The sequence below is a fragment of the Leucoraja erinacea genome, chromosome 7, assembly GCF_028641065.1.
Source record: "Leucoraja erinacea ecotype New England chromosome 7, Leri_hhj_1, whole genome shotgun sequence".
Classification (NCBI taxonomy): domain Eukaryota; kingdom Metazoa; phylum Chordata; class Chondrichthyes; order Rajiformes; family Rajidae; genus Leucoraja; species Leucoraja erinaceus.
Genome location: NC_073383.1, coordinates 15,018,667 through 15,041,332, shown reverse-complemented (window position 1 = coordinate 15,041,332; position 22,666 = coordinate 15,018,667). Strand labels below are relative to the sequence as shown.

The 22,666-nt window shown below is 37.7% G+C and overlaps 1 protein-coding gene and 1 non-coding gene across 5 annotated transcripts in view; one reads left to right on the top strand and one right to left on the bottom strand.

Moving 5' to 3' along the window:
- gulp1b (GULP PTB domain containing engulfment adaptor 1b) overlaps positions 1 to 22,666 on the top strand; it is a 317,776-nt gene that overhangs the window by 129,685 nt on the left and 165,425 nt on the right. For all 4 annotated transcript variants that reach the window (XM_055637822.1, XM_055637816.1, XM_055637817.1 and 1 more), the window contains one exon: positions 8,759 to 8,807. The gene's annotated coding sequence lies outside the window, so the exon portion shown is untranslated. The remainder of the gene's footprint in view (positions 1 to 8,758; positions 8,808 to 22,666) is intronic.
- LOC129699183 (U6 spliceosomal RNA) lies at positions 20,031 to 20,133 on the bottom strand. Its single transcript, XR_008723796.1, has one exon. It is a non-coding gene; the product is annotated as a U6 spliceosomal RNA (small nuclear RNA).

The following is a 22,666-nucleotide window of genomic DNA, read 5'->3' as shown; positions in this document are numbered from 1 at the left end:
GTTATATTTTACCAAAATTTAAGTATCAATTTCTTTCCAATTATTAACCCATAATTTAAAAAAACGTTTTGATCTTTATTTAAATTGATATCTTCTACTATTATTCCAAATATAATCCATTCCGTTTTAGGTTCTATTATTGACATGAAAAGCTTTGTAAATATATCAAATATATCGCTCCAAAATGTATTTAACTTTGTACATCCTACAAATGAATGTGTTATATTAGCGTTTTGAAACAAACATATATCGCATCTGGAAGAGACGTTTGGATAAAATTTATTCAACCTCGTTTTTGAATAATATAGTCTATGTAATAATTTGAATTGAATTAAATTATGTCTTGCATTAATAGAACAATTATGCGTGTTCATCAGATACTTTTCCCATCTATCCTTCAAGATCTTTATCATTAGCTCATGTTCCCAATCTTCTCTTAGTGCTTCTGTTGAGGGTAATTCTCTATTTAATATATTATTATAAAAGTATGATATTAGTTTTTGTGAATCAGCCTTAATATTCATTGCTTCTTCTAAAGGGTCTAAAAATATAGTTTGAAATCTATGTGTATATTTCTTCATAAAGTCACATATCTGTATATATTTAAAATATTGATTATCCTTCAGTTTAAATTTTAATTTTAAATGTTGAAATGATAACAGTTTGCCCAATTCATACATATCCCCTACTTTCCTAATCCCCAGTCTATCCCATTGTTGATATGTTTTGTCGATGAGAGATGGTTTGAATGTAGAGTTGTTCAATAGTGGGGTTAGTACTGATAGATTATTTAATTTCAAGGATACTTTTATTTGTTTCCAAATTCTTATTGTTTTGTGAATAATTGGGTTCTTCGTATATATTATACTATTCAATTTTATTGGTGAGAGCAAGATCGTTCCTATATCGTGCGGATAGCACTCCTCTTTCTCCATTCTTATCCACTCCAACTGCTGAGTGGAACTATCCAACCAGTACATTATGTTGTTAATATGCACTGCCCAGCAGTAATACATGAAGTTAGGTAATGATAAACCCCCAACTTCTTTAGGTTTACACAAATGCTTTCCTTGAATTCTGTGTGCTCTGTAATCCCATATAAAATTAGTGATAGTAGAATCTAGTTTTTTTTTTAAATATTTTGGAATATATATTGGGATTGCTTGAAACAAATATATTAATTGTGGTAAGAAAGTCATTTTTATAGCGTTAATTCTACCTATCAATGAGAGCGGGAGCGTTTTCCAAAATTTAATCATACCATTCAGTTTATTTAATAGTGGCATAAAATTGGCACTAAATAATGATTTGTCTTCTCGTAATTTGAATAACCAGATACTTGAATTTTTCTGGTGCAATTTTGAAGGGGAATTTTAGTAAATGTCTCGAATCCTGTGGTTTTAAAGACATAATTTCACTTTTATTCCAATTTATTCTATATCCTGGAAAAGAGCCGAATTCCTCAATTAGTGTTAATAAGGTGGGTATACTCGTTTGTGTATTAGTAATATATAAAAGGATATCATCAGCGTATAATGAAATTTTATTCTTTGAGTCCTTAGTGTTATATCCGTGAATATTCGGGTGATTTCTAATCTTTTCGGCCAGCGGTTCTATCATAAGGGCAAATAGCAATGGTGATAAGGCTCAACCTTGCCTATTACCCCTTGGTAAGTAAAATTTTGGAGATAGCATATTGTTAGTTAATATTCTTGCCGTAGGTCTATCGTAAAGTAGTTTAACCCATCTAATAAAATTCTCTCCCGTATTAAATTTTTGGAGTACCTTGTATAAATACTGCCATTCTACCTGATCAAATGCCTTCTCTGCATCCAACGTGACCACTGAAATATCTTCATTTTCCTCATTATGAGAGTACATTATATTAAAAAGCCTTCTCAAGTTATTAAATTATTGTCTTTTGGGTATAAATCCCGTTTGATCCGAATTTATTAAATTGTTAATATAATTATTTAGCCTTCTAGCTAGAATGTTTGCTAAAATTTTCTGATCCGTATTTAGAAGTGAAATAGCTCTATAAGAACCCGGTTCATCTAAATCTTTATCTTTTTTTTGGTATAAGCGTTATTGTTGCTTCTGCTAGGGTTTCTGGTAGTTTATTTTCAGTATAAGCCTGCATGTATAAATTGAATAATCTTGATACAATTGACTCCTGAAATCTGTTATAAAATTCATTACTAAAACAGTCTGGTCCTGGGGTCTTCCCATTTTTCAGTGAGTTTATTATTTGTTTTATTTCTTCACTAGTAATCGTGCTCCTAATTGCTCTTGTTCTAAACTATCCAATTTTGGGAGATTGCAATTATCTAAAAAATCTGTAATTTTACTAACATCTGTATTTATTTTAGATGTATATAAATTATGATAAAATTGGGCAAACCTCTTATTAATATCCTTTGGCAGTGTTAGAAACTCGCCCTTATCCGATTTAATTTTAGTGATAGATTTTTCCTTTTCTGTTGCTTCAGTTGCCTCGCAAGTAATTTATGTGACTTATCTCCAAATTCGAAGTGTGCTTGTTTTGTAATTTGGAATAACCTTATTACTCTTGCTGATAGTATTCTATTGATTTTATATTTCAATAAAGTTATCTTATTATGTTTATCTATGGTTGGGTCAGTTGCATTGTCCAGTTCTAGTAATTTTATTTCCTGTTCTATCCGCTGAAGTTCTCTTTTATTTTCCTTATTTTGAAAACTTTGGTAAGAGATTATGACGCCGCAAATATATTCCTTGAAGAAATACCTGGCGTGTCATTTATTTTGAAAAAAAAAATTTGTTTGTTCTTTTATATATTCATAGCCTTGCGGGTTATTTAATATGTGTGCGTTGAATCTCCAAAAAGGTTTTATACCTGGCATTCCCTCAATTTTAAGTATAAAAGTCAATGGTGAATGATCAGAAATAATACTATTATGATATGATGGTTTATTCGTATACGGGATTAATTTTGTGTCCAATAAGAAATAGTCAATTCGTGAATAAGTTTTATGAACTGATGAGTAAAATGAATATTCCCCACCACTTGGATTTGCTATTCTCCAAACATCAGCTATGTTGTTATTTTTTATATAAGTATTTAAAATTTCACATGTCTTAGTTTTAACAAGACGCTTCCCTACCTTTATTGATTTATCTAAGTATGGGTCTATAACACAGTTAAAATCTCCCCCATTATTATATTTTGATAATTATGCTCTGCGATTAAATCTATTATTTTCTTAAAAAATTGTGGGTTATCAAAATTAGGCGCGTAAATATTTATCTTAGTTAATGGTGTATTGCAAATTTCTCCCGTGACTATAATGTATCTTCCCTCTTTATCAGATATGGATTTCTTTAATTTAAAAGGTATACCCTTCCGAATTATAATGGCCGTGCCTCTTGCTTTAGAGGTGAATGAGGAGTAATAGGTTTGACCTATCCAGTTTGCCCTTAATCTGATCTGAGTTTGTTGTTTCAAATGTGTCTCTTGTAGGAAAGCAATATCCATATTTAATGATTTTAATTGTGCCAGAATTTTACCCCTCTTAATTGGCTCGTTCGCACCTTTGATGTTCCAACTACAGAAAGTGAGACCTCCGATATTTATTCGACTATTATCTTGCATTGGCTATTATTACCAGACTGTATGATTCATGTGATGCAGCCAAGTACCTCGGAATCCCGAGTCCAAAGTTGTCCTTCATAATTTCTGCAGTAGTTTTACATCTCCTGACACTATTAAACATAATTAAGGGAAAGAGAAAAACATAGAATAAAGTGTACATAAAAATTGTTAAGTCATACAACACATAATTGTGAATAAACAAAAAAAGTGAGTGTAAGTTATCAAAAAAGCGATATCTTACAAAAAAAGCCACCAATGTTAGCTAGGATTGTTTTTAAATTGACCTCCGTCAATGAGATTATGCACTGGGCCTTACCCCCCTAATAAAGTGTGACCCAACATTAGTCGGTTCCCTCTAGTTGAAACCAAAATTATCATATCAGGTCAATTAATAGCTGAACAGTTTAAAATAGAATAAAAGAGAAGCTAGAAGATTTGGACTAAAATAAAAGTAATTATGGGTTAAAGTACCTCGTCAATAATTACACTTTTCATTAACCTGTATGTTAGTTAATTCATAATTAGTATTTAAAATATATGTCTAACCTCCCACATCCTCCCTGCTATATAGTTAGTCGTGTTAGTATAGTACATTACGCCTTTAACGTTAGTTGAGCTTATTGCACGTAAGTAGTTAATTAGTTAGTTATATGTTATATGTGTAAATAATAGGTCATATAGTGTGGGACAGATGCATCATATCATGGCCATTTCAAAAGGGGACAGTCTCATAGTTCTCAGGGCTGAAGGACTTGGCAACGAGCCTGCGACCTTGAACTTCCATCTGTGCGCATCAGCTTTCAGTTCAGAAATTTAATTTGGCCTCTGTTATTGAAAAACACATTCTTGCCAGTTAAGCCTGTCTGGTAACCATCTGAACAGTTCTAGTGTCTTAATTGAAACAGAAAAAACAAGTTCCACAGATAAAATGGTTATTATTCTGTTCCTCCTTGAATTATGTTTAAAATCTCCTGGGCATATTTGCAAGCAGAGTCCGGGTCCGTGAATGGGCGTTGCTTGCCGTTAAACGAAATTAGCATTTTCGCTGGGTAGATCACGCCATAACGAACTTCAGAATGTCCATATAAAATACTGCTTGCCCTTTTAAATTCGCGACTTTTTGCCAGAATTTCCAGAGGATAATCCCTGTAGAATCTTACGATATTATCAGCGAATGTAAGATTTTCTCTATAGGGTATCTTCTTTAATAGATTTTCCAAAGTTGAAATGTCTAGTAACTTTACGATAATTTGCCTTGGCAAAGCACTAACATGTTTTTGGAAGCGACCCACTCGATGAGCCACATCTATCTTTGGTTTTTCTGGCAGTTTGAAAACATCTTTAAGTAGATTAGTGATAAAATCACACATTTGAAAGCCGTGTTCAGCACCCTCTTTAACTCTTATTATTCTCAGGTTCTGCCTCCTTGATCTGGCTTCTAAATCTTGACATTTCTCATTCAGTTTATTCGTTAGCTCCCAATTCATATCGTGTTGTTTTTTCAAACCTGTTATTTTGTGGCTCATCTGTTCCATTTCACCCTCCATCTCTTCCATCAATTTTTCCGTGTCTTTTAATTGCTTCAGCAGGGAATCATGTTTATTGTTATAATCTCTCTGCATACTTTCCAATTCCTTCGCAGTCCTCGACTCCAAATCTTTAAACTGCTGGTTCTGGGCTACATAAAGCTCTTTTACTTCGCCGCAGCTATTATCAATTTTCTTAGAAAGATTGTCCTCCATAGTGGAGAGGTTGTTCTGAATTGTAGAGTTCATTTTGGCAAATTGCTTCTGAAGATCTTTAGTAATGTCTTTAATAATATTAGCTCTTACCGTTTCTTCCCAGCTTTTCATTTCTTTCTCCTTCTCGCAGCCATATCGCTTGTAGGTTGTTGAGGTTCCAGCTCCTCTTCCAAACTTTCAAAAGTGGGTTCAGGAGTGGTTTCAAGCTCATCCAGAGCTTTTTGGAGCTGGAGACGGATTGTAGTCTTCTTGGGCCCTCTCTGACCTCTTCTCTTTTTCATCCGATTTTTACCAATAAAATCGTTTTAAATCCCGAATCCACCGGCACCGTTTGATGGAGTCAGTACCCTCGACGTTCAGCAATCCCGGTAAGAGTTTTTAAATCGATCCTGGCATGGGAGTCGACTTTAAACATGATTTGTCTGGAAGAGAGCTCAGTGCAGCTGCCTTCACTGCTTCATAGCAGCCACCGGAAGTCACGGTTCATTTATTAAACTATCGCTATTGTTCTTGGGTTATGTAACCTGAATCATGCTTCGTTGTTTTCTTTTCTCTTTCTGCTCTTTATTGCTGTGCAGTGCTTTACTTTTTATTGCTATCATTTACAGATATCTGAATAAATATAATTAAACAAGTTAAATATGGTGGTTATTTTCAAAAGGGGATTAAATATTGTAGGACCTGAGGTGGCAACATTATTTTGTGCAGTGAAACATATAGAATTAAACAGGCTGGAACTTGTGGGAGCAATATACCAGTGTTGCACGGAGCATGCAATAAAATAAACATATTCCAGAAAAAGATTTCTGTAGCGGCGTTAAATGAAAATTTTTGGAAATAATTGCCTTTTCCTTTATTAGCAGGATTTGGATTTGGTGTTATTAGTGGAGGGTGCAATAAAATTAAACATTTGTGTCTCTTTTGCAGGCTTTTTGTCTCCAAACTTTCTTGCTTCATGTACACAAACAAATCTGCATACCATGTGCCCAGTCCCAAGGTGTAAATCAGGAATATAGGTTGTATGTGGTTGAGGCATCATCACTGATCCAGCTTGCATTGGGTTGCTGGCAAAAGATGACCCTTTTTTTACCCTGCTTTCTTTCAGTTGAACCTATGATCTATTTGTGCTGATACATTTCCTGTGATACGATGAGTCTTTATCTTGTGCAATAACCTTCCATTCAACATCTTATTAAATGCATCTGGAAATAGAATTACAATACATTTGTTGTTTGCTTGCTTTACCATTTGCATTTTGAGAGAACCCTGATAAATTTCCAAATCATATTTCCTTTGCGTAAAACTATCTTGTATCTGCTTCCTTGTATAACAATTTCCTCGGTATTCTGTTGCAACTTTTAATCCAAGGATTGCAGAAATTTGCTTCAGGACAGATGTTTGGCAAACCAGCCTGTTATTCTCTGACTTGTTTTTTGTTGCTTGAATATTGGTATAACATCTGCAGTTTTGTAAAATCCATTTAGACCTTTCATCTTTCCACAATTTATACAAGGTGGAAAATTATTTCTGTAGGTTTTTGGCCTGAACTATCCACAAATTCAGAAGTTCCCAAAATTCTGTTGGTGTGCTTCCTCTACAGTCTACAATAATACTTTATTAGCCAAGTATATGCAACATATGAGGAAATTCATTTGCCATGTGAGTCATACAAATAAAAAGCAACAGAACACCCAAAATACATTTTTTGTGTATTCCCACAACCCATCCATTCTTCATTCCAATTGTTAATGTTTAATCAAGTAGAAAATTACCCCACTCAAATTTTGCAGAATTTTTATAAGGAGTTTTGCTCCACTCGTCCAAATTTGGTAAACCCAATTGCTAAGTACTTTAATATATACCGTTTAGTTATTTCCTCCACCTTTATGGTTACAAGTTAATACAATGTTTACATCTATTGTCAACTTTTTGATTTTAAAATGGGCAATAGATATTGAATCAATGTATAAATCAGTTCAATGAATTTTCAGGATGAACTTTTTAATAATGTATCTGAAATGAGATGTAAGCATGTACTGAGAATTCAGATGAATTCATGAAGTAAACACATTTGGAGGAAAAAAGGCTATTTATTAAAATAGGACAAAGGTACATTCAAACCAATACTATACGGCAATTAGTAAATTAGCAGTACAGCAAATAAACACTCTAAATTCTTAAGACTGCCACTAAACTTTGCGCTTTCCCGAGCTGCATATCGGGGCACTCTCACAACAGCCTAGACTAGAAATTCACTTGAGTTCAGCTTCTGTTTGAGCTCAAACTGGAGGTCTTCAATGACACTCCTCTGCTGGGGACTGCTTCTGCATCAGGCTAGTCCTCTGGTCTTGCTCTGCACCTGGCAACCCCTTAGGCCACTCTCCAGTCCTTCTCTCACTCCAGTCTCATTGCAATCTTACTCTCGCAGTGCCAGCGCTGGTGGTACACAGGCTTGAAGCTCTGGCTTCCATGCTCACCACAGCAGCTCTCCTTCCCGTGGGCTTATAACACTTGCTCAAACCCATCTCGCTGCAATCATCCCTCAGGAACATATCCTACATGACCTCTAAAAGCCCACATTGTCCACGACTCCACCATTTATTAAGCCTCTCATTACAGCATTCTGCCTTCTAGATTGATACCACAGCCAACAATTTCACTGGAGTGCTATTTCCAGCATGATTTGGCCCATTATTTTCAAAGATGGGAACAGGATTAGTATTCTCGGCAAAACTTTTGTCATGAACATGTCAAAACGAAACTTTTATCGTTGCTTATTTAGAGCATAGCAGAGTTATAAATATAAACAGCAAATGAAGTTTGCTTTTTTAACAAAAATGCTGCTGCTGGAAATTTGAAATTATGAACCAGAAAATGGTGGAAACACACAGCAGGGCAATCGATATTTGTGTAAAGAGAAACAGAATTAACATTTCAGGTTGAATAAATATTTTCCTGTAAAACTGTTTCTCTTCATGCTGCTTGACCTGCTGAATACTTCCAGCATTTTATGTTCAAATAACAAGTTATTTGCGAGGCTTGCCAAAAAAATGGGACTGTGATGTACTGAAAATGTAAATAATTGATGTATCCTGATCATAGAATAAAATGCTGATTAATGAAAAAATATTTCTCTCCTTAGAAATAGTATTTGGTTAAAATGTGAATGCTACGGGAATAGTTTATTTATTGATGCATACACTAGGATTGGTCTTCGAAGTATATTGCTGACTTTTTACTGTTTGTAAACAAAAATAGTAAATTATTAGTGGCTCTCAAATGACTTGAACTCAAGTGGTCAATCTGCATGAAGAATATGTGTTGGTCTTGAAATGGTACAACAAAGCTACTTGCCCTCATTTTAATGGTCACTTTTTTTCCCCAGGCATCTACAATCCTGACACTGAGAGTAGGTTGGAAGATCAGTCTATAAGGTAAGTGCTTTAAAGCTAGTAAATATTTCCAACCCTTCAATATTATCTATCTTAGCTCTACATTGACTACATTGTCATAAATTCCAGCGATTGACATGAATCTTTGCTTCTGCAAACAACCATTCATCTGCCACCAATGCAATTAACTCCACTCAATGTACCACTAGCCCCACATTCTTGCTCCTACGTACTACGGTTTAAGAAGGCCGTGGTGTACTGTGCTATTTTTTGCAGTTTCCTTATGATTGTGAATCCATGGGTGGTAGCCATACTTAAAGACCTTAAAGGTTTCATGGTAAGAAGAAGTGGATGATGGTTGTTGGTTATTACGTGGTCTGGAAGGCTATGTCTAGTGGTGTGCCTCTGGGATCATGGCGTGCTGGGCCAAACTATATCAATGACTTGGGTGAGAATGTACAAGGCCTGATTAGTACGTTTGCAAATTATACTAAAATCGGTATCATTCACAATGAAGATGGTTATCTGGATTTACAGCAGGATCTTGATCAGTTTGATAAATGGGATGAGGGATGGCAAATGGAGTTTATTTAATTAAGATAGGTGCGATGTATTGCATATTGTGCTGTAAAACCAGGGCAGGACCTTCACAGTGAATCGGAGGGCTCTTTGGGAGTGTTGTAGAGTAGAGGGATCTAGGAGTACGTATATATTTCCCTGAAAGAGGTGTTGCAGATAGATAGGGAGCTGAAGAAGACTTTTGGCAAGTTGGTCTTCATCAGTCAGGGAATCGACTTCTAGTAATCAGGATGCTATGTTACAGTTGTTCAAGATGTTGGCGAGGCCACAATTGGAGTATTGTACTCAGTTTTCCTCATCCTTCTACAGGAGGAAGAGTGCAGAGAATGTTGCCAGGACCTGAGGGCCTGAGGTAATGGGAGAGGTTGGCAGGCTAGGACCTCATTCCTTGGAGCACAGGATTCTGACGGGTGAGGTGGTGATATTTTAGAGGTGTAGAAAATCATGAGGGGAAGATAAGGTAAATGCACAGAATGTTTTTGACAAACGTTGGAGAATTAAGGACAAAAGGCATAGGAGTAAGATGAGAGGAGAAGGATTTAATAGGAACCTTGGGGGGCAACATTTCCCATACAACGGGTGGTGGATACATTAAACTAGCTGGTGTAGGAAATAATTTAGGCAGATACAGCAATAGCAGCATTTAAAAAGCATTTGAATAGGAATGGTTTAGAGGTGATATGCCAAACACTGCTCTGGAAAAGGTCCCAAGCCGAAGCATCACCAATCCATGTTCTCCTGAGATGCTGCCTGATCCACTGAGCTACTCCGACACCCTGTCCTCTTTTGTAAACCAGCATCTGCAGTTCCTTGTTTCTGAATGACTCATACTTTGACACTCTGACCTGCAGTTGCATATAACTTGACTACTAGAAAACCCTATTTTTTTTGGGTCCTGCCCCCACCCTATATAAAACGTCTTTCAGGCTAAAATTCAGTTTTAAAAAAAGTTCCAAAATCTATTGGAATCAAATTGCAAATTGGTTAAGCAAATTAATTAAAAATATAACTGTATTTTCAGTCCCATTGATAGGTTTGGGAATTTCCAGTTGTGTGAAATTATACCTGCTACAATCTGACCCAGTGATTAAGAAGATCAGGCATAGTGGTAACGAATGTGCTCACATTAATGTGCTCACAGCAGATTTTCTTACATTGTTACAAATACCATGAAATGGCAAATTGCATCATGTGTACATGGCCCATGATTAATTAATCAGTGATATGTAAAAAATATATTAAGTAACATATATATTTGCTTGCTAGAGAAGCTTTTAATGTTATGATATTTGCCCGGCAGTGTCTGTGACTGAGCAGGAAGGTACAGTTTTGATTTTGAAGTTTTATGTAATGTGCTATGAATCTTGTTGAGAACTACAATTAACTTCACATTAAATCTACTGTGGTAGAATGGGTTAATTGTCACTTTTTTGATTTTTTTTTAAAAAGAGCTACTCAGCGTGTGATGGATTGGAAAATCAGAAGTGGCAAATTGCATGTCAGATTAGTAAATTAGAAGTGAATAATTAACAAAGTCAATGGGCCTTGAATCTCTGTGCTTTTGTTTACACAATATCAAGAGTCAAGAGTGTTTAATTGTCATATGCACCGAGACAGAACAATGAGATTCTTATTTACTGCAGCTTCATAGGCACATTAACACACAACGCACCAAATAAATATATTATAATCAATAATATAATAAATTGTCAGTTATACTAGGTAACCAGTCCGTAATGTTGTGAAACAAGAATATGTGGTGCAACCTTTTATTAAGTTCATATTTGTTCATTGCTGAGGTAAGGTTCTTAGAGTTAGTGCATTGTGGTTCAAGAGCTTAAGGGTTGACTGGAAGAAGCTATTCGCGAACCTGGAGGTAAACATTCTCAGGCTTGTGTACCACCTTCTTGATGGAAGGTGGGAGATGAGAGCATGACCGGGGTAATGTGGATCTTTGAGAGTGGGCTGTCTTCTTGTGACAGCTTCTTGGAGATGCCTTCAATACACATGATAGGCTTTTAGCAGTCGCCTACTTTCTTGGGTGTTCGAGTTCGCAATCCAGGCCATAATGCAGCCATTCAGCATACTCTCTACCGTACACCTGTAGAAATTTGAAGTGTTTGGTGATGTGAAGATTTTCCTTAAAGTTCTGAGGAAATGGAGGGATTGTTGAATGCATATCCATGTGTGTTAACTTGAAATTGCATTTGCCATTAAAATGGAAAAATGTCCATCTGACAAGTTTGATTGTTGCAAGTGTTCCACTTTTATTAAATGATGGTCAGGTATATATGGAAAAGGTTGCCTGTGACTTCCAAATTAATGCAAACTTTTGAGCACGTGACTAAAACACTTGCTGTAGCCAGTCTTGTAGGTAGTTAATGGTTTCCATTGGATGCAACTTATACATGTTCACTTGGCTACTCATACATTATGGGTAGCGAATGCTCTGTTGAAATTGGCATTGATTGGTAGAGACGTATTATTTTAAGGCATGAGTGAGTTCAAATGGATTTGAACTCTATCTATGTTTCCAATCTGAGATGCAATGAGCAGAGTGATATTGGAAGAGATGCATGGTTAATGAACACTTTCTCAGCTCCCCAAAGCAAAAGCCAGTATCAGAAGCACAAAAACAAGAGAGAACGATGTACAGTACTAGAAATGTCCAGCAAGACAGATAGCAATTGTAGATGGCCTTGTCCTGTAATATTGGTGATTCTGGATCTTCTACCCTCCCTAGTCTGGGTCAGTAAAACACTGAATCGAACACTGGAGTCCAAGCCCTTCTTTATTAGTATTCACTGCGGGGCCGGCCTCGGATCCACTCACTCAAACCCGCAGCAGCTTTGTGCAAACAGAACAGAAGGACAGACAACTGACTCACCCCGACGAAATGATCATCTTTCTATACCCCTATACAGTGGCGGGAAACTAACGGCGCAAAGGTAGAGGGGGAGGCAACCCCAACAAACCAATCATAAATACCGGCAGGAAGATACTATGGGAGGCAACTCCTTCGCCCAATTGTAGATACAGAATAAGCGTCAGTATATTGAAAAAAAAACAGAAATCTCCTCAGGTGTCCAGACTTAGTGGCAACAGGTGGGTCACATGAATAGGAGGCAACCCCCCTGCCCAATCACAGATTCAGTGCAGAGTAACAAAGTAGAAACATCTTCAGGAACTGAGACGGTGGCAACAGGTGGGTCACATGGGCAGAAGCTTCTTGAAACTTCCTCAGAGGTCCAGACAGGTGGGCCCATGATTACCAAGAACTGGGCCTTTCACCTAGGATGTCACTGCCAGTGAAGCCCAGTCTTGCACAGACACCTACCATTTCCCAAAGCACCCCAATCCCTGCATATTCACAATATTAACACTAGTGCTTTCAACACAATGTTGCCCGACCTGCTGCATGTTTACAACGTGCTCTGTTCCTATTTCAGGTTTCTTCTTTCTGTAGCATTTGCTTCTGCCATAAATTAAGAGCCTTGTGTAAATGGCACCTAAAACCAAAGTCTTCATGCTAGAAGTGATGCAGTGAAGTTGCAAAGGACCCTGCAAATAAAATCCTTTGAACTGAATAGTTTTCTTGGAGTTATTTCTGTTGAGAATTCTCTGTTCTGTCTCATTTTCACCCCACTACCCAATTTAATTCCTGTTAAGCTTAAAATAAGATTTTTGCAAATTTCAAACAGGATTTCTGTTTGGTTTCCTCAGGATCCATTTCTCATGGAATGGAATATGAATTATAGTACCTATAGTTTCGTCAATAGCACGCCTTTCTTGAGTAGTTTGTACAATTCACTGATAAAATTTAAAATATAATTGAATTGTCAACGCGAAGTCCATTAGTTCAAGTACATTTTCTCATGCATCGCCGTGGGGCAAAACATTTTTTGGTTTTGACACCAAATCAAATAATGCTTCCAGTATAAAATGGCTTTTTTCCATTTAATTGGAAAAAGAATGCTTTCAGGAAAGGAATAACTTCAACGCGCATTTCTATATTTTGACTGGTCCACTGTGAAATCTCCTCGTATATGTCTACTTTAAAGTTTTCTTCCCTCTGATAGGTGTTCTGTGAGAACCTCTCTCACTGCTCCCCTTTGCCATGCTTTGCCCTGCCTCACCACTTTCCCAGCTTTTTTCTCTCCCCCTGATGGGCCTGTCCCACTTAGGTGACCTTTTAAGTGAGACTAACAGGAGACTATGCAGTCGCCACATGGTTGCCATATGTTCGCGGGTGGTTGCCGGGGAGTCGCCTTCATGGTCGTGAGAAGTTCCCGCATTCTGGGAACTAGTCGCGGCCTCATTACGGTCACTGTGAATTTTTCAACATGTTGAAAAATTAGCGGCGACTAGAATGAAGCCGCCATGGAGAGTAGCGAGAATTCTCGAGTTGTAGGTGGGTTGGCATGAGGTCCTAGTAGGTTGCCAGGAGGTTGGAGGTTCTCGTAGGTTGGAGCTGGTGCTGACCGGTGAATTGGCTCATTGGGGAAAAAAGGTTTTCAGAACCAAGGATAACCGACCAGGAATGTTAAATGCCGCCGAGCTTCACAGCCATGTATCTCTGGCTTCTTAACAGTTGTCCCCACTCCTTCACCCACCGTCTCCCCCCCCTCTCTTAAAGGACTTACCATACACTGTGCTTTAGCTGTCTTAATTACAACGCCAACCTTCCTGTTCATCGCGGTGTGTGTCTGTATCACCTTGGCTGCACCGTGTGAATTTTTTAAAACCGGACTAGTGGGGGGAGCGCTGTCTAAAAAATTCACATGGGCTGGTGAAGGAAGTGATGTGTGTGTGTGTGTGTTTGTGTGTGTTTGTGTGTGTGTGTTCCACCTTGACAGTTGCCGGCTTTTCAGGCGACAAATAACCTAAGTGGGACAGGCCCATTACAATCAGTCTGAAGAATGGTCTCGACCCAAAATGTCAGCTACCCATGTTCGCCAAAGTTGCTGTTTGACCAGCTGAGTTATTCAGCATTTTCACCTTTTGTGAATTAGCTAGTATTAGCACTTCTTTTTTTCTAACTTCAACACTCAACAATCAGAACACCAGAAAATTAAGGACATGGTGCGGTAGACTTGAAGGTTATGTTTATGAAGGGAGACAGAACTGCTTGATCATGAGGAATTAGCATTGTCTTGAAAAGTAGTTTTCCCTTTTGCAGGGAAAACAAAATCTCAAGATGAGCCACAAGGATAGAGGAAATACTGTAAATGTGCTGGACTTTTTTTGTTGAATAATATGTACAGTTCCAATTTTAGGTGCTAAAAGGGTTAAATGTTATGACTTTTCAGAAGTTATCCACCTTCATTTCCCACTTCCTTCATACTGGAAGGAAATGGGAATGATGCCAATGAAGACAGGCTGAAAATTGATTATCTGTTCAATAGTTGAAACCAATAGATTATAGTCCCTACCCTGTTCCCCACAAGATCGCTCCTCCCTTCCTCTACCTACAACTTGCCATGCAAGTCCTACCACTCTCTTCCAGCTGTCTTCCCTTTTCCACCCACTGCCCCCACTTACAATCAGTCTGAAGAAGGCTCCCGACCCAAAACTCTGCATCCATATTCTCCAGCGATGCTGCTTGACCCCCTGAGTTACTCCAGCACTTTATGTCCCTTTGTGTAAACCAGCATCTGCAGTGCCTTGTTTCTGCTTAATAGTTTAGTTATCGCTATCTTCTGTAGAAATACGTTTGGAGCAATTAGATGAAACTGGTGTCCACATGTGGGATGCAGTTGCCAAGCACTTATAAAGAATGAGTTAATCATGGATAACTGGTGCAGATTTTCAGAAGAGTTCATTCTTCAATAACTGTAAATTAATTTTATTGTGTTAGAATGTAAGATTAAAGGAAATGGGGAATTGATTTGAAATATGTGAACATTAAGGAGCATGATGTTTAAGAAGGAACTGCAGATGATGGAAAAATCGAAGGCAGATAAAAATGCTGGAGAAACTCAGCGGGTGAGGCAGCATTTATGGAGCGAAGGAATAGGTGACGTTTCGGGTCGAGACGAAGGGTCTGAAGAAGGGTCTCGACCCATAGATGCAGCCTCACCCACTGAGTTTCTCCAACATTTTTATCTACGTTTAAAGAGCATGATCTTCACCATTCTCTTTGTTTACTTATTATTTAAGCAAAGTAAAGCATTGCAGGCTGTTTCATTTGAATGCCTCGAATCAAAATTAGAAAATAAACCATAAAAGAGCTTGGTTAATCACAGAGGGATTTATGAAAATTTAAATGGGAAGAATAAAGAGAGGGCTTTAAAGAGTTATTAAGTTTAACGCTCAAGCGAGTGTAGCAGCAGATTTTTATATTGTTCAAGAGATTACTCCCTCTAGCCGCTAAGTAGACTACATGGTTAAGGAGAATGTCGTAATATGCATGGGAGCTCTCTGTCAGAGACCTTCAGAGCTTCTTCACAGATAAATCTTCATAACACAGTCTTTTGATTAGTATATTCTTTATTGTTGATGAAAAACAATAAGGTACATCCAACCTTCTTCCGACTCATACACTATAATCTTCATCGAACTCCAGCATATTGCTTTAAAGGTTAGAAGACTCCTCGTGTCTCCGTTACACTCCGCAAGGTCAAAGGGTATACCTTCCCTATGCTGGTCTCAAACTAAACTAAAAACTAAGCTTCTGCAAAAGAAACTTAGCTCAAAACATGCCCTAAAATATATCATAAATCCCACCCACAGTAGAATGGGCAGTCTAAAATTTAAAGACACATTCCATCATTAATGACATACAAAACAAGCCAAATGGCCACACAGCGAGTAAATTGAAAACCATTGAAAATTTAGATTGTTTGCTAACGGTAGGGATGCTCAAAATGCCTGAACTGGAGGAATGTAGAAATTACAAACAGTTTAGTGGCCAGACTAGGGAGCAGCAATATTGAAGGAAAAATGCACAGTGGGAGGTAATGATAAAGAGTTACTGCTTGGCCAATGTCAGTGTGGGGTAGTGGCACATTTTGTTCATGATATTGGTGATAGATTTTAGATGATGTCATGTATAAGGAGCAAAATAAGTGAATCCAGTTGGGAAGTACCAGAATAGTCAAAATGAGAAGGAATGGTGTGGGCTGGGAACCTCAAAATAACAAGTAATATCAGGAAGAGTCAGAAATGGGAATGGATATGGATAGACGAAGATGATTTTTTTTTGTGCTGAGTATAACGTATATTAGGTCAGATTGATGTGTTTTGATTACTTGTGGTGCCACTTGGATCTTCCATTTGTCATTTTTATTAATTGTTTTTCACAGCCACAAGAAGAATGATACTGAAATAATACAGCTGCTCAGTAACATACAGTGGCTTGCAAAAGTATTCATACCCCTTGAACTTTTCCACATTTTGGCACATTACAACCACAAACGTAAATGTATTTTATTGGGATTTTATGTGATAGACCAACACAAAGTGGCGCATAATTGTGAAGTGGAAGGAAAATGATACATGGTTTTCAAATTTTTTTACAAATAAAAAACTGAAAAGTGTGGCGTGCAAAAGTATTCAGCCCCCTTTACTCTGATACACCTAAATAAAATCCAGTACAACCAATTGCCTTCAGAAGTCACCTAATTAGTAAATAGAGTCCACTTGTGTGTAATCTAATCTCAGTATAAATACAGCTGCTCTGTGAAGGCCTCGGAGGTTTGTTAGAGAACATTAGTGAACAAACAGCATCATGAAGCTCAAGGAACACACCAGACAGGTCAGGGATAAAGTTGTGGATAAGTTTAAAGCAGGGTTAGGTTATAAAAAAATATCCCAAGCTTTGAACATCTCACGGAGCACTGTTCAATCCATCATCCGAAAATGGAAAGAGTATGGCACAACTGCAAACCTACCAAGACATGGCCGTCCACCTAAACTGACAGGCCGGGCAAGGAGAGCATTGATCAGAGAAGCAGCCAAGAGGCCCATGGTAACTCTGGAGGAGCTGCAGAGATCCACAGCTCAGGTGGGAGAATCTGTCCACAGGACAACTATTAGCTGTGCACTCCACAAATCGGGCCTTTATGGAAGAGTGGCAAGGAGAAAGCCATTGTTGAAAAAAACCCATAAGAAGTCCCGTTTGCAGTTTGCCACAAGCCATGTGGGGGACACAGCAAACATGTGGAGGAAGGTGCTCTGGTCAGATGAGACCAAAATTGAAGTTTTTGGTCTAAATGCAAAACGCTATGTGTGGCGGGAAACTAACACTGCACATCACCCTGAACACACCACCCCCACTGTGAAACATGGTGGTGGCAGCATCATGCTGTGGGGATGCTTTTCTTCAGCAAGGACAGGGAAGCTGGTCAGAGTTGATGGGAAGATGGATGGAGCCAAATACAGGGCAATGACCCTAAACATACAGCCAGAGCTACAATGGAATGGTTTAGATCAAAGCATATTCAAACCATAGAATGGAGTGCACGACTAATAGAATGGCCCAGTCAAAGTCCAGACCTAAATCCAATTGAGAATCTCTGGCAAGACTTGAAAATTGCTGTTTACAGATGCTCTCCATCCAATCTGACTGAGCTTGAGCTATTTTGCAAAGAAGAATGGGCAAAAATTTCAGTCTCTAGATGTGCAAAGCTGGTAGAGACATACCCCAAAAGACTTGCAGCTGTAATTGCAGCGAAAGGTGGTTCTACAAAGTATTGACTCAGGGGGGCTGAATACTTTTGCACGCCACACTTTTCAGTTTTTTATTTGTAAAAAAATTTGAAAACCATGTATCATTTTCCTTCCACTTCACAATTATGCACCACTTTGTGTTGGTCTATCACATACAATCCCAATAAAATACATTTACGTTTGTGGTTGTAACTTGACAAAATGTGGAAAAGTTCAAGGGGTATGAATACTTTTGCAAGCCACTGTATATTGATCACATGGAAAATTAATTTCAAGATGATCCCAATATAACAGGGATGTTTTTAGGTGTGTAAGCAATGGAATAATGTTCTGAATTTTGCAAGTAGTAACATTATACATTAAAAGAAATTTGGATAAATAGTCTTCCTAATCTTCCATTTGAGTAGAGCTTTTCATCACCCTTTGCAACCAAATCACTTTTGAACTGCAGGCACTGTTGTCATGTAGAAACTTTACACACAACCTGCACAGGTTTCCATTTAATGTCATATTTGAGCATTAGTACATATGTGCTGTGCAATAACTGTCCACTTGAATTTTATTATTCATTATTATTTCATTATTATCGCAATGCACATGACACTTTTGATGCCTTGCATCTTTTGACTGATGGCAGACCAATTTCCCTCTGGGATAAATAAAGTGATATTGTATTGTATTTTATTAACTGTCAAATAATTAAACAGGTAACCTCAAAGACACCAAAATAGTGGGGAAATATTGAAAAGATTGAACTGGAGAACAATGGATTCCACATGGCTAACACAAGTAAATTATTTATGGGACATCACGGTGAAAGATAGAACAAAAATATATATTGTATCAAATGAAGAAGGGTACGAAGTCTTTAAATTGAGGAAAGTCTTGGGTTGGAAGATTGTGGGAAGACAAAGAAAGTATAAAGGAATTTATGAAATTAATTGATATTCTAATAATTAGTCAAATTTGAAGCGTGACCAAAATAAATTTGTGGTTACAGCAGAAATATAGCAACATATCATAAATGGGGAAGTTGTTTTTGTTATTTAGAAAAATATATGCTTGCTTGACATGGGGTTGAACAAAAAATGAATGGATTGTAAGGAGTGAATCTGAAATCAGGCATCTTATATGTAGGCTGGTTACTAATGAAAGTTGAAAAACTGCAGATACAAATCTTAAAAAAAAAAAACAAAGTGCAGGAAATATTCAGCAGCATCATGCAAAATGAAACACTTGATATTTTGGGTCAAAGATCCGTTGTCGTATATCAGACAAAGGGCTGTAAGTGTGAAGTATTAACTGTCTTTTTCCACAGTTGCTGCCTGACTTGTTGAGCGTTTCCAGAATGTCATTTATATTCTTGTTATAGATAAATTCAATTGGGAAATGGGGAGAAATGTCCTCATCTAGAAAGTGTGTGAACTCTGTCCCAAGGAAAACATTGAGGCAAATACCTCAGCACTTTCAAACGAAAATCAAACCTGCACATAAGGGACTATGGAAAGTGCAGATCTGCTGAAAGGATGAAATGAGATGGCTGCTTTACAGTGAGATCAGTGTGAAGTTAAAGAAAAAAAACCAAATCCAAGTGACTACCATTTGTGATGTATTTGTGATTTAACCTTTGCACAAACCAACAACTGGTAACTTTTACTTTATGGTGCTGCTCTCTTTGTTTCTATATTTTGTATATATGAGCTTCAGCAAACGTCTATCTTGTGTCTAGCCCTTTGGGGTGGATCTTCTGGCTACTGCAAACATCTTTTGCCATGTAGGAACTCCATTTGCGGCCACATTTCCACCTTGCGAACTGTTCTGATAACAAACAGTTCAAGGCTTTGGAAACTCTCTTAATCTGTTGTAATCTAAATACCACCTGTATTTCCAATGCTACAATGTGAAAATATAATCTGTTGAATTATAGACAATAGATGCAGGAGTAGGCCATTCAGCCCTTCGAGCCAGCACCGCCATTCAATATGATCATGGTTGATCATCCACAATCAGTACCCCAAAAATATGGAATGCTTCACACTTTTGCATGTCATCTTTGCGCAGGGGGCATGCTAATCTTCTCTGTATCGTTCTAATTTTAGTGTATGTGCTGCCGAAGCATTAGCAGTAAGATTAGTATCTTGTTTATTTTTCTCCAAAATACAAGTTAACTATTGACATGTCATGGTGATGAATTTTGCACCTATTTGATTTTGCTGATGTTATTACAGAATATTAAAGTGACAGTCTATTGAACGAAACTTTGAACTGTAATACACAGCTGTGCAAATATTCAGCAAATGTTTTACTTAATGTAAGATTTTGTGCCAATTTTGCTGAGGTCTATCGAAGATGGAATTTTAAAAAAACCTAAATATATTGATATAACAAAGAGCCACAGCTTTCATTTAAAAATCTTTGACTTTTGTTAAATGATGGAATGTTTTAGTTATCCCGGTGCCGTATTTGTTTAAAATGTTATGTCTTTAATAGGTTTATTCAATTATTTCCGTCCAATTTCATTGTTTACATCTGGTAATCTTTTATTAGTCTTCTCATGTTAATATCCTTGATTGTCGCACTGTGATTTTGTGATCCTGTTTGAATATTCTGCATGATTTGCTGCTTTTATCAAATTTGAGAGTTTTTTTGCTGCTCAGTTTTGTAAATCTTTTGAAGCCTCTCGTTATACTCTGCTGTAGACTGTTCTCAGCAAATATTGGCTAGTTTTTCCTCTGGTCAGGCTGTTGGTGGTCATCCTCATTTGCATTTGATTATTTTGGGTAATGGCAATGTGTGTGGTTAAGTCAAACATTCGTCACGTTTTGAATGAATGTTTGCTCCCGGACCAAAAAAAAGAGCAAAATGAGCATTTGGTTTTTACCGTAGGGTAACATACTCTTTCAAAAAATATCTATGCTGTTTCAAGATGTGATATTTGTGTGCATTCATATTTTTAATATTTCGTAGAATTCCGATTCCACCATCGTTGCCAGTATTTCACTTTCAAAGCACCTCTGAGTGGCATGACTGACTTATGTAATTGATTGTATGCTATAATGTGAAGCCAAACGAAAACAAAATATTTCCAACATATGAAGTTATGACCGCTCAATACAAATTTGTTTTGGAAACTGATTCACATCAAATGCTTATGAATCAGTTGAACGTTTTTGTACTTTCGTAGTTAAAATATTTCATCGGGTAATATTCTCTCAGCTTTTGGAAATATTTTTATTCAAGAAAACTTTCAATATTATTTCTACTCCTTTAAAGATTTTTCCTTAACTTAATCTCTCCAATGTGATGGATGCACAAATTTGAGATTTTGGCAATGTGAACAGGAAATCAGGGCTGACATGAAAAGTCACATGAACGTGCATTTAAGAATAGATTGTTAACTATTTAAAACAAAATTGGCCTTCATTTTCTTAATGCCTGCATCCGTTATTTAAAAAAAACTGCGAATAATGACATTGGGGAGGTTTTTTTATTAAACATTTTAAATAGAGCAAAGAACCAAATTTAAAGGGCATGCAAAGAATATTTGAATTTAACAGGGCATGGCTCTGGAACTCTCTGAAGAATTGAGGCCATTCATGATTTTTTTTATGTCGCCCTTTGGCCAAGAAGAGCCAGAGAAGGCAGGTACGGGATACTGAGTTGGATGATCAGCATGTCAAATGATTTTTCGAAGCCAATGTCCTACTCGTGTCATTCTTTCTATGTTTATTGCAAAAAAAGTTTCATGTCAAAGATTTTTAAGCCAACTTGTCAGAGTGATTGCAAATAAAGTTTAAACAACTTTAGAGTTCATGTTCTGGAACATTCAAAAGTTAATGATAACTCTTGATTTAAATCTGAATGTGTTCTTCAGTTTTGCAAATTATCTCAATGTGCAACTTCTCAACCTCAAGCAACCACTTTTTTCCAAGGAAATTAATTGTATTGTATTGTATTCAAATTTATTGTCATTGTCTCAATTTGAGACAATGAAAATGAATTTCCCTTACAGGCAGTATCATTAAAAAAAAAAAAAAAAAAAATCATAAATAAATAAATAAATAAATAAATAATAAAACATATTAAAAATAAAATTGAAATTGAATTTTAAAAAAAAGCACAAACACAGAAAGTCCACGACACAACATAACATAAATGGCACCAAGGTGAGGATGGCACCATAGTCCAGCCAGCCTCCCCTCCGTGTTCATCCATGGTCGGGGCCTTCCGAGCACCCGCAGTCGCCGCCCCGGGTGGCCCGATGTTCAGGCCCTCACGCCGGGCTGGTGGAACGCCGACGCCGAACCCCGACGGTGAGCATCCTCCTCCTCAGCGGCCCGGACCTCCTGATCAGCCGCCTCCCGCTGCCGGAGTCTGCAGCTCCTGAGTCCACAGGCCGAGCCGGGCAGAGTCACAGGACCCCGCGCTGTCCATCAGCGCCGCCCGCGTTGGGAGCTCCGCAAACCGCAGCTCCAGGATGTCGGTGCAGCAGGTCCAGCACTCCGGGCTCCAGACGGCGACCCCCCGGTAAGGCATCGCCAGCCCCGCGATGTTCCAGCGCTGTCCCGCCGCTGCTGGAGCTCCGGTCGATCCCGGCATCCCGGCAGGAAAGGCCGCGCCAATCCAGGCAGGTAGGCCGCTGTGGGGGGAGG